Genomic DNA, 17,599 nt, shown 5'->3' with positions numbered 1-17,599 from the left:
CTGGTTGTGCATTGTAGCACTCATATTGCTTACTGGTACGCCATCCATAGGTGTCACGTGTGTCGTATTATGCATGACTGAATTATTTCTGTTCCAGAGTTAGGTCTACACTGTGGCTTCGTGCTCCGCGTTCGCCCATGGTTCGCGCCTGTTGTGACTCATGTCTCCCCATACCCCTTTTCTGCGCTCTTGTCGGACCTTTGCCCTGCAGTCGTACTAGTCAGTAATGGCCTCGGACGTCGCTCGCCTCGAACGTGTGGATTTTGGTCGGTTCATTCATAGTGATCCCATGCGAGAACCCTGGTGGACCACGCCAGGACCACTGAACGCTCCGCCTTTATAAGTAGAGCCTGACTTAGCAATTGGTATCACCACTCGACGCACTTTAGCTCGCTTAGCTTTTCCTTTGAGCTAGCCTTTCTTTTCGCTCAGCCTTTCTTGCAACCACCGCTAGAGATGGCAGGAGCCTAGGTTAGTAGTTATTATCTGAATGTTGAGGGTTTTCCCAGAATCCTGTATGCCACCCTGCAAAAGCTCAGAGTCAAAGATCGCCCCGAGTATGAGGGCCGTGAGTATGAGGAGCATGGCACCGAGCGGTGTGAGGTTACCGTCTACATCGGGAAGAGTGAAGAGTTCCTCGACCTTACTGAAGCCTGGAGTGTGACCGTAACCGGGTTTCACTTCACCGACACCTACCAGATTGTGGCCCGCAAAGCCTTACGGTACCTCTGCCAGATCTATGAGGAGCCCATTGCCCGTACCCCCATGCGGTTCTTTCCACCTTTGGACAGGAATCAGCGGGCATGGAGGGCTCGCATGGAGGCCTTGCAAGGGCGGGATGCGCAAGAGGACAGTCCTACCGTGGTGCACTTGACCACGTACTTGCTTGCTCTAGATGAGCAGTATGACCGGCAAGCCTTGGAACTGAGGATCTGCCTCCGTCGAGCCGAGGAAGCCAAGATCTTCACCCGGATACTCGAGGTGCAGCTTGCTGAAGCGCATGCTAGTGCTGTAGCTGCTGAGAGCCGAGAAACTGCCATGTCAGAAGCTCTGAAGGAGGCTGAAGACCGATATGTCCATCAGCTACGTGAGGCCTATCTTGTCACTAGGGCCAAGCATAGGACGCTGGCTGCTGAGGCAGGATGCCCTGATCTTAGAAGGGATCCCTATCCACTCGCCAGAAGGAAGGAGAACCGGTGTGGCAGTGCCGCCAGCACCTCCACCCTCAGAAGTGTCAGAAGTAGAGCCCTTGATTCCTCTCACTCAGCCATTGCCACGAGAAGATGTAGATTAGTGGCCTTGGGATGCTGTACCCGTAGTAGTAGTGTTTTTCATCGCTGTCCTCCAGTATTGTGTTCGTGCCATTGTTGTTCGTCCGTAGTTGTTGAGATTGTCCGCTAGTAGGGAAGGTGAATGCTGTATCGTGAATGGGAGCCTGAATGCCTGTATGATGTACCCGTATAAGACCGTTGGAAGATGCATTTTATTTAGTTCACTGTGTTTATTGCGTTCATCTACCTTAAGTTTCGTTAGATGTGCTTAAAGTTTTTAAGGGCAATGTTAAGCGGGTTACAAGAGAAGTTGACATTCAGATACCGACAAACCAGTAGTGATTGGAGAACATTGGACATTGTATCGACTAATTGTGGATGTCCCAACAGAACACTTGAATCTTTTTAAAACAAATCCGCCGTTGGATTTGAATTCCTTGTCCCTTGTTGTGAAGGGAACCTTTGTTGTTTGAATTTCCCCTTGAAATACTTCCCTTACTCTGTGGTCTATGACCCCACCACCTTCATGGCGTGTAAGTTGGTATTAATTGCCTGGTTAAAAGCTTATGGTGCCATGATGAAACCAAGGGCTCCCTGTGGAACAGCTGCCACATGGTGACGCTGCTTGGCACACGCTGGTATCGAGGTTTTTGACCAAGTACCTTTACCAAGTTACACCGCCATACCGTTTTGCTACAAATTTTTTTTCCTTGGAAATGTTCAGGTGTTTAAACGGGAAATCCACAACGGGTCGATGAATTAGTGTTCTCTCAAAGTAAGCAAGAGGAGGTGGTTTTGGAGGAAGAAAGTATGACATGGTATTAGTCTACATGAAAGACGGACGTGGTCGAGTAGTTGGGAGTGCTTGTAAAAGCCTGAGTGGATGTCATGTCCCAAGCCCTGTGTTTAGTTGACCACGCTATGTATGCCGGGTTATTTCGTTGCATGCCCTGCGAACGCCGTCTGTGTCGGGCCCTTTAGCTTCCCTTTCTCGCGTGGCTGCAGCATTGTGCCACACTCGTCGTCCTTGTGCACTGTGCACTTTTCCTTTTCCTGGCGTCCGGTCGGCTCTCTACCCCGCACCGTCGTTCCCCGTACCGGACCCCCCCCCTCATTTCCCCTTCCCCCTCTCTTCCTTCTTCTTTTGGTGACACGACTGCCCGCACGTCTATCTCCTCGAGTGGACCCCCTCTCCTCTCCTTTATTTCCCCCTCTACCACTCGCGCAGGAAGCGCACCATGTCCGATCTTATCTTCACAGCATGAACCGTCTGTGTATCCCATCCACTCCGCCTCCACTACCGATGATTTGCGCTCCACCTCTGTTCGCCACTATAAGATATCCTTGGTCCTTGCTCTTCTTCTTCATCCCCATTCCCCTCGCATACGGAGCAGAGCTACGAAATCCAGTTGACCTTGTGAAGCTAGGTTCGTCAGTCTGAGGTGATGATGTAACCTGAAGAGAAGAAAGGATCTGGTTCGCCGAAGAAGTTCAAGTTCCTTTAGATAGTTTGATTTTAGGATTCACGATGTTTTACTTCTCAGTCGACTGTTTTTGGATCTGTTGGTGCTATGCCATATTTTGGATAATCATTATCTTATTGTTTCTCCATTGTCCCCGTCTATCTCGACTTCTGGATTAAGTCGCGGTTGTACCAGGTTGCTCTTAACCATGTATCCTTAGATCCTCGTGTGGTTAGCATTCGAAGTCATGTAATATTTTGTGTAATCCCTGATCTACGGAATGAGATCGGATTTTCCCCTCTTCTGGTTCTTGCTTCGAATCTCGGGACGAGATTCTTTTTAAGGGGGGTTGGTTGTAACACCCCTAGTGTTACGATATCGTTTAGCACCACGATTTAGGCCTAAGTAAAATTTTCAAAACGAGTTTCTCATGTTTTTAATTTAAAACGTACTTGAGGCGATAAGCGAATCCTGTGTGACTTAGTTTCGTGGACTCAAATAAACGCTCAAGATAAATTACGTAGTGCGTAGAAATATTTAGGAATGTCCGACGACGATTCTAGAGAACGTTTTGTTCGGTTAGATTAAGCATGAAAATCAACTTTTATAAATAAAATAAAATCCATTAATAAATAGAACGATACATATATATAAACTCATGAGTTTATTTTGTTAAGCACGAACGGACGAGAAAGAGAGCGTAGCAGCTTCGTTTATTTTTCCGGCATGCAACGTACTCGCCTGGCATTACTTTTGATTACTGTCTCGTTCTCATCGTGGCCCTACAATTCGCTGCATTGCAAAGTCTTCCCATCCATCCGCATCCATGCTCTCCGGCTTTTGCTTTGCTTCTGTCTCTGACTTGATTACTTATGTCTACATTTGCCGAGCCGAACTACTGTGTGTGCACCAACGCCACAACTCTGCTCTCCCTCCCCAGCTCGCCATCCCTCTGTTTGCCTCGCGGCGACGCCGACTGTGAATATCACGATTGACAAGTCTACCACTAACAGTCAGGGTGCTCGTAAGTAATGCATGACTAATAACAATCTGGATCCTTGCCTTGTACTCTGACTACATGCAGTCAACATCTTCCTGGAATTGGTTCTGGCTGTACAGCCACTGAGTCACCACAACCAGAACCAGGTGCAGCCAATAGAAAATCTAACTTCCAAAGCATACAAAGGACTAGAAGCTAATGACAGTGATTAGACTAAGCTGGCCTGCCAACCACGGCACACTATTGTGTTCAAAAGGTATACCCGGCCAGTCATGGTATGATGATGACTCAGACTTTGGTCATGGTCACCTCTGCAGTCAAGACTTGTCCTTCGGGCACTCCACTTCGCAGGCACCCATTCCACACGGAATACTGTAGCACGCAGAATCACTATAGCACAGTGGAAAACACTGTAGCTCGTGGAAAGTACTGTAGCATCGTGGAAGCACTGTTCATCCGAAGCATCGCACCGTGCGCAGCAATGCTTTATTACCTTTAAGCAAGCTAGTTAGCCGCTAACCTTACGACACGTCGCTGTCGCGCCTTCGCGTCGCCTGCCTTTAAAAGGTTACGCCGAGCTGTTCCGCTTTGCTGCTCACTTGCTTCTCTCAAATCAAGTTTCTCTGTTCTTGCCCGTAAAAGTTGCGTCTATCAATTTCTCCTGAGCTGCAATAATCAGCTGAGGTAGCTAATCTGCAATTGATCTTCTCATTCTCTAATGTTTTCTTGACCTGTGGTCTCCTCCCCCATTAATTCCTTGACCTGCATGAATGAATCAGCACCCCACCACCAAGCACGTTTAGCCCAAAGCACACTCTAGTCCTGATATGCTCGTTAAGTCCAAAGACCACTCAAAGTCCATCATTTGAATTAATTCACTCATGACCAAGACCCACTCCAAGTTCATCACGTGAAATCCAATTCACATGACCAGCTAGCCAAATGCTAGCTCCACCTCCAGCCCCGCATCTCCTGCCTATAAAGGACACGCCAAGCCTGCCGAGCCATCCCACTCCACCGCTCACCATCTTACTCTCTAAATCGAGTTTCTCTGTTCCTGCCTAGGAAGGCTGCGCTCTGTTGATCTCCTTCCTTGAGCTGCAATAGACCAAGGTAGATAGTCCCCATACATCCCCTACCTCCCTTCTACCTCCATATGCCCTTAGATTTGGAAGTCATGGCCAGAATCGCCATCAGGCGAAAGTCCAGCAGCTGTCCATGGTGGACGAGCTGAGGAGCACAAACGCTCGGTGCTCTCTGTGTCTCTCTCGAAGAATCCTAGCCGTATACCCGCTCTGCTCTTTGTTTAAGTCCACAACAGCAGCTTGTCCTATGCCATGTGCTAGTAGCAAAACCGAGAACCAACTCAGCTCCTATACACGTAAAGTCAAGAGTCATGAGCCATTAATCCACTCCACCCATTTCTATATTCCTTTTCCCTTTCTAATAACCAGCGGCAGCTCGTGGCCACTAATCATGTTTCATTTTCTCTCCTCGTGATTAATTAGCGGCCACCTTGCACAATTAATATCTCCACTATGCTAACTCCGATTCCATCACTTCTTCTTCCTAAATTCATCTAAAATCGAACCCCACCTATCCATAAAGTTTCATAATTTTTGGAACGCAGTTGAATTGATGTGAATATTTATTTGTGTCTGTTTGCCGAGTATCGCGAGTTCGACATCGACAGAGGGACGTCGATGGATCGTGGAGTCATCGAGAGTTGCTGGAGAAATGGTACTTTTGGAAGCGTGGTTGGATTTCTAAGAATTTTGGCTGCCGTTGATTATTTACATCTATGCATTTGCATCAATACATATCATAATAGGAACGACGGTGGATCGATGGTATCAACTGGAGTAGCTGAAAGATGATGCTATGGTGATCATATCATGAAGATGGAATGCTAACTTTTGATTATATTTTACCCAGGCAAGCCCCGGTGCATAACCCCTACTTTTCTACAGTTTAAATTATATTTGTGCATTAAGTTTTAAGGAGTTGATTGAAACCCACTTGCATATATATATCTTTATCCTATGAGTCTTACTAGTATGACAGGATCGTGTAAAATGCTATGCTACAGGACTCCGGTAGAAGTCGAGTGATTGCCTGTCACTCGCGAGAGATAGGAAATATATTATTTGATTATTATCACTTGAAAAATATAAATGGCGGAAAGGAAAAATGGTGACCGGGCAGGGATATGATTTGGGTATTGGTGGGTGTAAGAGGTTGTGTCGCCGTGGATGCGGGGCATAGCTTGGTTACACTGCTTTCCCTGTCTGGTCGGTTAAGGACCGATCATTGCATAAGGCTCTAGGCAGGTCACAGACTTATTATCCCGAGCACATACTTGTGTATGGGCGCTTGGAAGACTTGTTGCTCTTTTGTCGTGGATCCGGCTCTTTTCGGACCGACTGTTAGGGTTTTATTTTGGTGGAGGAGGTCCTTGCACCGCACTGAGTCTGGGACTCAGGGGCGGGGGCTTGGAGTCCCAGTTTGGACGGGGACCTGGACACCCGGGACAGGAGAGTGATGGGTTAGTCTTGCTTGTGCCTGGGGTACAAGCGGGGCGTGTGTTTTCGGGGTACCCAGCTGGGGGCATTGATTCACGAATCGCTGGGAAATCCGGTATGGCTTGTCTACGGTTTAGCATCGTAGTAAGAACTGAAAGATGCAAGATGGGAAAAGGAAATTTGATTGCTTACCACCTGCTTGAAAGTAGCACAGGTGCTTATATAGAATGGGTAGTTAATGAACCAATGCGGCTATTAATAAAAATCGAATATAAGGACGCACACTTAGTAATGCTTCCTGCAAATGCAATACACCCACAAGCCAGATAGCATTGCATATCCTTGGAGTCTTTTCTTTCCTCCTATCGGGTAAGTCTTGCCGAGTACAATTGAGTACTCAGGATTTTATTCCCCCTGTTGCAGGTGACAGATGGAGGCTAGAGCTGACCTTTGTGTGTGGATCCCTCCTGGTGGGCTCAGCGAGGATTCCTTTACGTCGCGATCGTAGTTTTTATTTATAACTCTCACCAAATGTTTTTATAAACGAAAGTTTCATAATCTGTTGTAGTAGTTTATATATCAATACTTTATCATGTCATTAATAGATGTTTATTTCCGCTGTAATTCTGATCACAGTTTAAATTCCGCTGTACATTAAATTGTTCATAACTCTGATAATATGATTATATTCCGCTGTTATACAATAACTATTATACTCTGATGTTGTACTAAAAGTGATGTATGAAATGGTTAAGAATGATGTAAGCTTTGTTCTCTCATTTGTGATCCTGATGGTAAAAATGTGGATTTTCGGGTTCTCCCCTGTGGTGTGCCCGACGGAACCGAGTAATTTAGTGTTCTCCCTTAAGTGCTTCGTGTCTAATGAAAGACAAGCACTCCTGTGAGGCATTAGATTAGGCGATTCTGCCACAAAACGGGGAGCGAGAGGGCGAGAATTTGCTGAACGGCCAGGAATCAGGTGTTGATGGCGCCCAAAATAACCGGTTGTTGTGTAGCAATCTTCTGTATTTTCTAAGTCCGGAAAGATAACCGCATTTTGACAAGAAAATAATTTCTCAAAAAAGATTTTGACACTTAATTTCTCTGACAAATATATTGTCAGTTGCTTAAAGCTCAATATCTTTTCAAAGGCACTTTGAATACAAATGGAATGATGCAAAATTTTATATTTTAAACTTGCATAATTAGTCATTTTTTTATTTAAGTTTCCCCTGTCGAAATACGCTTACTATTTGTAGACGTAGGTGGAGAGAAATAAGACTTCGAGCGTAGTTGATTAGTAGAGTAAAAAAAAGGCTTTCTAATTATAGGAGTATTACACAAGTACTGTATTAAAAAAAAAAAGGCAAATCTAGGCTTTGCTAAATCCCTCCTGGAGCCCATAGCACAAGTACTGTATATATAAGGAGCAGACTTGATAGATGTGACCCACGATCCATTGACTTATCAAATCATAGATTAATTAGTCTTAATAGATTTGTCTCGTAAATTAATCTCAATCTATGTTTTTGTAATTAGTCTATATTTAATACTTTAAATTAGTGTTAAACATTAGCGAAGATTAAACTTAATCCCTTAAACCAAACGTACCCTTGCTACTGTGATGTCAGTAAAACCTGGTCGGCTGGTCCAACACAAGCCAAACTTGGGCAGTTGGGCCACTACACGCGCCGCAGACTCGCAGCACCAGAAAACAGAAGCGCCATATAAACGCCAGGTCTTTATTGTGCAAAAAATAGGAGGCGAGGCAGGATAGCCTCGCGGGTGAGGTTGACCAGCCTGTCCATTTGGTCGTGGCGGGTCGTAAATAATCGTAAATTTTTAATCGAAAAAGTATTTTTTTCTCCTATAAATTAGTCGGCAGTAATTTTTTATAAACCAGCCAACAATATGAACCAGCTAACCAACAACGTCGATGGGTGCACGGATCACCTGAAACCTCCACCGTGGCTGCTATTCCTCGCCGGAATTCGGTAACGCAGCGACCGGGCACACGTGTGTGGTGGCCGTCGCTCGGCAAATATCCCTCCTCCCTCGTCCTCCCCGGCTCCTCCGACAACTCCCCCTTTCGTTCGTGGAACACGAACACGACCGTCATTTCGCCGCGCACGGCGCACCAGTGCACCTCCTTCCTCCGTCTCTCGACGTCGCGCAACGTCAAAGGCAAGAGGGCGTCACACGGCTCACCTCGCACTCCGCCACCGCCATGCGGGCCCCACGGACACCCGTTCCCCGCATGCCAGTGACAAGCACTAGCAGCTCTTCCGGCCTAATCAGAGTTTCATAAAACACCTTTTGGGTCACCACTCACCAGCAAATATTTAAAATCATTCCACTTCACAGCCACCGCGAGAGTCGCCGCCTCGCCTCACCTCACCTCCTCGGACTTGGCCGCGCCGCGCGAAACCCCACCACCTCACCACCGCTCCAAACGCGGGTCGCAACGCGCCGCGCGGCGCTGCCGCATCGAGAGCTGCTTTTCTTGCGGCCTGCTTTTAGGGTCTTAGCGCGGCCCGCCCCGGCGATCACGGGATAAGGGACCGCCGGTCGCCGGAGTTCGGTGAGTGCCTGATCTGCCCTGGTGCCCTGTATCGCCTGTCGTCGTCGTTGTCTTTGTCTTCCGACAGCCGGGCTTAGAGCTCCCTGATCTCGAGACTTCGAGAGCTGCGCGCGGGCTTTGGATTGGAGCCGTGCGGATCGATCCGAGTCGATCCGCCGGACGAATTTGAATCCGGAGGAAGGAGATTCATCGGCGCTACTGAATTGGGAGGAAGCCGGCAATACGAGATTCGAAGAGATTTTGGTTGGACACAGCTTTGCCCTGAATTGGTTAGAAGCCGATTTGGCAACAGGGAAGCTCTGGAATGGGAGATCGGGCGGCGGCGTCGGAGGACGGGAAATGGTGAGCGGAAGCTTTAGCCGGAGCACATCCGCGCGGCTCACAGCGAGGGGCGGCGTCGGAAGCCCGCGGGTCTCGACGCCGGGAACCGCGCACCGGAACTGGTACTGGGCGGCGGCGCCGTCGGGGCCGTCGTTCGATCGCGTCGTCTTGGCCTTCTTCCTAGCCTCCGTCGCGCTCGTGCTCTCCTGCGCTCTGTACCTCTACGTGTTCCGGTACTTGGGCCGGGGCCGTGTGGTCGCCGAGTTCGCCGGCGGCGAGAATCTCGAGTCCTGCGACGTGTTCGACGGCGTCTGGGTGCCGGATCAGGGGCACCCCTTGTACAACAGCTCGCAGTGCCCGTTTGCAGAGAGGGGGTTCAATTGCCTGGCCAATGGGAGGAAGGACACCGAGTACCTCAAGTGGCGGTGGAAACCTCGGGGATGCGATTTGCCGCGGTTCAGTGCCCGGGCTCTGTTGCAGTGGCTGAGAGGGAAGAGGGTCGTCTTTGTGGGGGACTCCATGAGTCGAACGCAGTGGGAGTCCTTCATTTGCATGCTCATGACAGGGGTGGATGATCCACAGACGGTTTATGAGGTTAATGGCAACCAGATATCAAAGACAATCCGGTTTTTAGGAGTGAGATTTGAGACCTTCAACCGTCAGTGTGGAGTTCTTCCGGTCCGTTTTCCTTGTGCAGCAGATCCCTGCGCTTCGCCATGGGCGCAGAAGGGTCCGTGCCATCCTCAAGCTTGATAAGTTGGATGATTTAAGTCAGAAATGGGCAAACTCAGATGTTCTTATTTTCAACTCAGGGCATTGGTGGACTGCCAGCAAATTATTTGACATGTGAGTTCTCTTACTTAATTTGTAGCACAGTTTGTTCTTTTCTAATTCTTATGTTATAACTAGCTGAGCTTTCAGTCATCTGATTTGTTACCAACATGTATCCCTTCACTCATCACTGTCCATGAAAATTGATGCCACCGCCATTAAATAGCCAGCACGTTGTTCCTAACTTCCTATGGAAGATGCCACCACCATGTACTATTTGAACTTCTAAGGAGCTCTGTAGGATTAAAGGAGGATAAACTGTTGTTTTTCACAAGAATTCAAACAAGTTATACTTATCCTATCATGAATCAATGGTGAGGTGCATTCTTACACGAGGTAGTGAAGCACTGAGGAGATATTTAGAAATCTGGCCTCCAGTTCGATGTGATTACCTTGAGAGCTAGTGTTGTATCAGTTCAGTTGTTTCTTGAAGTCAGAGCAACATGAAAGAGTGTTAGGTCCTCGGTCCTCCTGTCGTCTCATTTGTTCTGGTTGATGTTGATACCTCTGTCTCTGTCTGAATATTGGCTAGGTTTCATTTAAAAAAATACGGGCTCCAAGTGGACCTTATGATTTTGACAATACCAAGTAAAGCCTAGTGCTTCTCTCATTTGGCGTTTTGTTCTTGTATTCTTTTGGCTTATTGGCGTGTCCATGTTTCTAAGATCACGACATAGTAATAAACATGTCTATTTTTTGGGGCAATATTGAAACTTTAGTTTTGTTTAGTCTTTTGAATGCTTAGCTTTGGTAGGGTAGCTACTTACTCAATGGAAATGTTATTATAAGGTGTAACCCATCGTAGTTCCTTGATCTGCATTGACGCCAACTTCATATATGTTTGATTTTCAAGCTTGATCTTTCAACAGGGGTTGCTATTTTGAGGCTGGAGGTGTGCTTAAACTGGGAACATCCATTAATGCAGCTTTCAAAATGGCATTGGAAACTTGGGCTTCATGGGTGAAAGAGAGAATCGATTTAAGGCGAACACGAGTATTCTTCCGTACATATGAACCGTCTCATTGGAGGTGTGTTTTTCTAGCATACAAAAGAGGTTTACTTTCTTCTCTATTGCATTTTAGGAGTAACTGAGTAAGTTCAATTCAAAATGAAGATATAGATCACTGTACAATTCAAAATGAAGATATAGACCACTAGATCCTTTAAGTTGCATTATTATTATGTGGCTATTCAAAAGCAAATATGCATTGTACACAGGTCATTTTGAGAAAGTATATACTCATTGATTATTTTTCACATTTACAGTGGCTTAAATCAAAAGGTGTGTGAAGTAACAGAACAACCTACAACTGAGGCCAATGGAAATGACAGGAGAGAATTTGGGGATATACTTGCTGGTGTTGTGGCAAATATGAGTGTCCCTGTGACCATACTAAATGTGACTTTGATGGGGGCCTTTAGAAGTGATGCTCATATTGGCCTTTGGAGTCATCCTAATACCATACTTGATTGCAGCCACTGGTGCCTTCCAGGAGTTCCAGATGCTTGGAACTGAGCTTGTATTTTCCCACCTTTTGACAAATGGTGAGTTCCTTATTTACAAACATTCTTATATGATTTTTTTTTATAAATGTTCCTAAATCATCCAAGTAAAATATTTTGTAACAGCACATAATTGTCTTTTCTCACAAGCAATTTTTACTTGGGATGTAATCTGGAAATACTGAACTTTGTAATATGCAATGCAAAACACACATCTTTGGTGATGCCTACTGCCATCATGATTCCTCTACAGTACCGTGCTCAATTGATTCGTAGATCTGAGCTTGGAAATTGTGAAGTGTCAAAACCGAATAGTTTGAATATTAGAGAAACTGCATCTATAATATGCATAAGTAACTAATGCCTTTAGAAACTCATCGGCAATGTTATTCTGGTTGGCGTTGAATTCCCAGCCCACCCGAGTTCTATGCTCGAGAGTTGAGAGCAACATGGGTGCTCTCTAATGGAATTCTCAGGTGTTTTAGCTGCGCACATGTGATGCTCGGCTGGCCTGGGTTCAAGAGACTCCTCACTCTTTCTTTGAGAGCATGCAAGAAAAGCTACATGGCAAAAGAAAAGTTGTCCGGAGTAACTCTTCCAGGAAATGTATGTTTGAGTAAATCGAACTATTCCAATGTTATCAACGAGTCACAGAATTCGATAGAGCTTCATATTGCATATCTGCCTTTTGTTTCTGCTTGATGAACCATGATGCGGTTCAATGGTGGTGATCTGATGTTTTCTCTGTCTGATTCTGCAGGTTGGCGAGTGCCGGCTAGCTGACTATTGACATGGTATACCTTTTTTCCCTGCTTCGTAATTTCTTTTTTCTTTGCTGCAAGAATCCTTGTGGGCAGCAGCATCTTCCACCAAGTTGTGTTATGTTCACCTTTTTTCCCCCTCGGTCACATAGGTCTGCACATCTCCTGAGGCATAGAATTTTGTGTCATTTCCTGTTTTGGCTGTTTAGGCATAGAAGCACATCACAAGTTGCAACCTGTATGTAACAACAGTTCATTTGCAAAACTTTGGAAATTCAATTCTTATGCACAGGACGTGCATTCATCAGGCACATCGTCAAAAGAAACAGCTATGAATATGCAACGTCTTTGTCCATTGTCTTTCTTTTCAGCTTTTACTAAAGGCAGAAAGAACATTGTGGGCTTGCGCGTTTGCATCGGCGCCTGCTCCGGTGCTCCCTGTCCTCAGTTCAGCCTGTGGCCGGTGCGCCGACCATTTCAGTTTGATCCTCACGGGGGTTGGCCAGGTGGGCAAGCTCGCATTCGCAACTCCCAACAAGAGAAAAAAAAACACCCATCTCCATTCCGCGGCCATGCTAAATATGCCATTATCGCGTGGGGCATGGGTAGAAAGCTTCTTGGACCTTGCTTTGCTTGGCAGAACCTCCGTCACATGACAGATCAAACAAACTGCGCTCTTGCTTTGTGGCAGCAGACCACGGTGCGAGGGTACTATGCATGTTCACCTGTCGCCGTAGTCTCTTCGTCCATTTCCAAACCGGCAGGCGGCAGCTATCGTGCCAAATTGACTAATCAGGGTATCAATGCACGGTATGCACCCGACCATAGAGGCAACCAGGCAGTGCAAGGGGGAAAGTGCCTTCAGGCGTGCCCGGTTGTGCAATTTAGCAGTGTCCCTGCCGTGCCGTCGACGTTCGCCGGAGCCGTCTGCGGTTGCGGCTCCTCCGTTTGCTATTAGCCGTTTCCGGTTACAGCTCCTCCGTATTTTAGTAAGAAAATATTTTTTTTTAATTTTTTTAAATAAATTAGAAGTTGATGAGGTCATTAATTTTAGCTCCATCGGCTATAGTTCCACCGTGCATTAGGGCGTCCTCAATGAAAATCGTCGGCATCTAGCTATTTAGAAACCACGACATCATGTGTGGGTCTACATTTAATCTATTTATTTTCTTAACCTTCCCAAAGGCTTCCTCTCATCCATGAAACCCGTCGCATGCATGCAAAAGATTCTTTCCAACCGCTGAGCCTATCCCACCTCGTTTTTTAGCGAGACTAGTGATGAAGGAATAGCTACGAGACTTTTTTTTTCATTTTCTCGTCTCATTTTTTTTTCATTTTCTCTTATTGCCACATCAGATGAAATTCTAGTCAGCTAACTATGTAGCCTCTTATTGGGGACGCCGTTATAGAAAAATTCAAAACCACTAACTATGCCAAATAGGACCTAAGTTAAGAAGTAATTGACCATGTTCCTCTGAGCTTATAGATTGTAGAGTTTGTTTTAGCTGAAAAAAGAACCAATGTGAAAATCTTTTTGCCGAGACTTATAGACCTTACTCGAAGCTCATAACTATCTAAATGTTTTTTAGACAACATATCATGTGCAAACCAACCAACCTGTACAAACTTAGAAACTACCAATCAGGACCACTGGATGCTGATCCAATGGATGGGGTGAGGGGGTTTAAATGCAAAAAAAAGGATGGCGGGTGGGGGGCTTAAGCGCAAAAGAATCCCACCTCTCATCCCATCCATTGGATCAACACCTTATGGTCCTAATTGGTAGTTTTTAAGTTTACACAGGTTGGTTGGTTTACACCTGATACGTCGCCTTTTTTTTATCATCAGCAATGATTATAGGGTTGTGTATGCATAGTGATGACGGTGGGGTTATGTGCTAAATTGATAGCTCGATGGTACATTGATATGTGGATGCATGGCGGTGCGTCCATGTATTTGTGGGTATGACAGAAAAATGGACAATTCACTTATACTTTAGGACCTACTAGGAACTGTTTCCCAGTCATATTACAACAAGGTCTTGCATATCTAGAGGCATATCTAGCTGGAGCTTTTTCTTGTAGTATAAACGACAAGTTAGGTTGAGTCCTACCTTATCTCTTAAAAGTGCATTTAGGTCTTACTAAGTAGGTTTTGGTGAATCGAGTGACAAAGTTGTTTAATCCCATGAAAAATATTTGTATGGTTCAATAAAGATCAAATGATATAAGAGAAAGATCATTCCTACAATTTGTGAGATATTGATGCATGCATAAGTTGAAAATAGAAAGAGATATGAATACATATCTATGGTTTCATTTGTTGAAACCATATCTATATGATAGGGGAGAATGAAATTTTATATGATTTATAAATATAAAGATAGCACATGACTTTTGTTGACTACTGACCCAGTTGTCAGATTGACAGAGGATTTTTTTTTAATTTTAACCGTTTTTTGAATATAATTTAAAATCTAACACTGTTGGATTTTTTTAAAACTAACACTTTTGGCCGCGCCTATTTTTGTGGCACGGCCAAAAGCCTGTACAGCGCCATGCATGGTGGCGCGGCAGAGGGCTGACGTGGCGGCGACCCGGTCCACTGACCGCTGATGGGGCAAGGCTCTGCCGCGCCACCGATCTTGGCGCGGCACTGCCGCGCCCTGATACATGGCGCGGCAGGGCCAAATAAATATAGCACGCGCGCCCCCCCGCCCGCACGCACCCCTGCCCGCCCGCGCATGCCGCCAACCAGCCGCCGCGCCCCCCCCCCCCCCGCCGCCGCCTAGCGCACGCCTCCAGCGCCCGCACGCGGCCGTGCCCGCCCACGCCGCGCCCGCCCGTGCCCTCGCCGGCCACTCCCGCCAGCCACGGCCGGCCGCGCCTTGCAGTACCCTCGCCGGCCGCGCCACGAACGCCGGCGCGTCAAGGCCGCCCGCTCCTAAGATACCTCTCTCTTGATTTAAAGTTATTTTGATTATTATTGTATTAGGATAATTAGTTTGTGATTTACGTAGGTAATTTTTAGATTTTAGGTATTTATTATTTAGTTTGTGATTATTATTGTTTTAGGATATTTAGTTTGTGATTGATTAGGTATTTATTATTTAGTTTGTAGTTAGTTATTTAGTTAGGGATTGTAGCGAGCCGGTCGAAGGATCGTAATTCATTCGAACGTTTCGATCGTGGGTTAATCCTGTAACACCTCGGTGTTAAGCATGCATTAACATTCCATCTCATGAGCATAATCATCATTTCATTATGCATAAGCAGCATCTATGCATTCCATTCTAAAGAAAGGAAGTGTCATTTCATGTGGTGCTAAAATTAAATTGAAATTCATCATGTTTAAACTATTTGAAATGCCCTGCTCATGTTTGAGTGATATGATTTCTTGGTTTGATTACTAAGATAGCTTATAAATATTTAGGATACAATTTGGAGCAAAGTTTATATTTAAATTTTTGCCAAAATTTTCTTTTAAAAATAATCTTCCAAAATAGGGTTTTGAAATTTAATTGACTTTAATTTTATAATTCAAAATCTAGCAAGAATTTGACTTTGGTCATTAAAGCAAAGTTGTAGAGTACATTTTTCTGAGCAACTTCTATTTTGGGTCCAACTTTTGAAACTGCTTTGAAAAAGTTCAAAAATTCGTTTGAATGAATTTTTGAGAGAAAAGAAATTGAAAAAAAAAATCATTTTTCACCTTGAATGGGCCGCCGCCTCCTATTCAGCCCAGCCGCACAGGCCGGCCCAGCCTGCCTCCGCACCACGCCTCCCGTTCACCGCGCCAGCGCTCCGACCGCGCCAGGACGCGCACGCCGCGTGGCGGCCACGCGCCGGCGAGCTCGCCGCGCGGCACCACCGGCCTGCCCACGTCCCGACCGTCCCCGCGCTGCCTTCAAGGCTCGGCCAACCGCACCCTGGCGCCGTACTCCATCCCCCCTGCCTCTCTCGCTCGAGCAGCAGCAGCAGCGCACGCGTCCGCCACCGCCCGCACCAGCTTCCTCGTCGGAGTTGGTCGTTCCGGCCGCTCCAGTTCGTCGGGCTAGCTCCGTCTCGCCCTGAGCTCCGCCTCCACCTCGCGCACCCCGTGCTCGCATTGGTTTGCCGTGGTAAGCCTTCACCAGCCGAGAATCCCTCGCCAGAGTGAGCTCCTCCTCGCCGGAGCTTGGCTCCGCGCGGACAGCCCCTCTCCGCTCCACCTCGCTCCCTCTTTTCTCGCGCACGAGCACCTCACGAACGCTGTGTAGCTCCTAAGGGCCTATTTGGTTCGCGTAGCAGTAGAGCCTAGCTCGTATCTGAGAGCCAGGCTCACATGGGACAGGCTGAGCACATGCAACGCTGTCATGTTTGGTTGAGTGTATCTACTTAGCCTGGCTGAGAAGAGATGCTGTTTAGTTGCTTGTACGAAGATATACTGCATGGGATAAAAATATTATAAGGTTATGATTATGATTTTTATTTTGTACAAATACACTCTTAAAGTTCTTATTTTATCTAATTATGTCTTAAACATCTTTAAAACAAATTAACATCACTTGATATTTACTAATCATACACTAATACATCATTAGTCGAGTAAACAGCTGCACCGAGCGAGCCTGGCCCAGCAGAAACGGCCGATTCGGGCGTTTCCCCAGAGCCTGGCCGCGGGGTGCTTTTTGCATGCCCAGAGCCTGGCCTGACGCCAGGAGCAGGCAACCAAACGAGGGCACCCTGCATCTCGCCAGCCTGGTTCAGGCAGATGCAGGGAACCAAACAGACCAAAAGCCACTCCCCGCGCCACCTCTCGGCCGGAGCTGGCCGGTCGATGTTGGGCCGCGCCACCGTGCCGCCATGGACGCCGGTGAGCTTGCTCCCGAGCTCCACTGGCTACGGTAGGGGTACCGTTAGGTCCGCCTTGTCACGAGGAAGCCTCCGGTGGTGACCTCACCGCCGGCAAGTTCACCGGCGTCGAGAACCACCGTGGCCGAGCGCCTCCCCTGCCTTAGTGACTGACCGGTGGGGCCAGGGGGCCCACTGTCAGCCGCTGGGGTGCAAGCCTGGGTAGAGATCTGGGTGGATCTAGCAGTTTTGAACCGGAAATTTTAGAAAGAATTAAAGAAATGATTTTCAGATTTCTGTTTAAATGCTTTGGAAATTTATAACTTGCTCAAAATAGCTCCAAATTTGTTGAGATAAGTTTTTCTAGGTTTCTTGTGACTAGATCTATCTGTTAAAAATATTTTATTTCAAATTTGTGATACTTTTCTGTGTAGCTTTATTTAAATTGAATAAATGCTGATTTCTTAGAAAATGTCTAATAAATAGAATGTACATCAGAAAAATATGATTCCAA

The 17,599-nt window shown here is 46.5% G+C and overlaps 1 pseudogene; it reads left to right on the top strand.

Annotated features, from left to right (window-relative positions):
- Positions 1-9,066: 9,066 nt before the first annotated feature.
- Positions 9,067-12,554, top strand: LOC136453748 (protein trichome berefringence-like 7; annotated as a pseudogene).
- The last annotated feature ends 5,045 nt before the right edge of the window (positions 12,555-17,599 follow it).

The sequence above is a fragment of the Miscanthus floridulus genome, chromosome 5, assembly GCF_019320115.1.
Source record: "Miscanthus floridulus cultivar M001 chromosome 5, ASM1932011v1, whole genome shotgun sequence".
NCBI classification, from domain to species: Eukaryota; Viridiplantae; Streptophyta; class Magnoliopsida; order Poales; family Poaceae; genus Miscanthus; species Miscanthus floridulus.
This window is presented reverse-complemented; position numbering and strand designations above follow the sequence as displayed.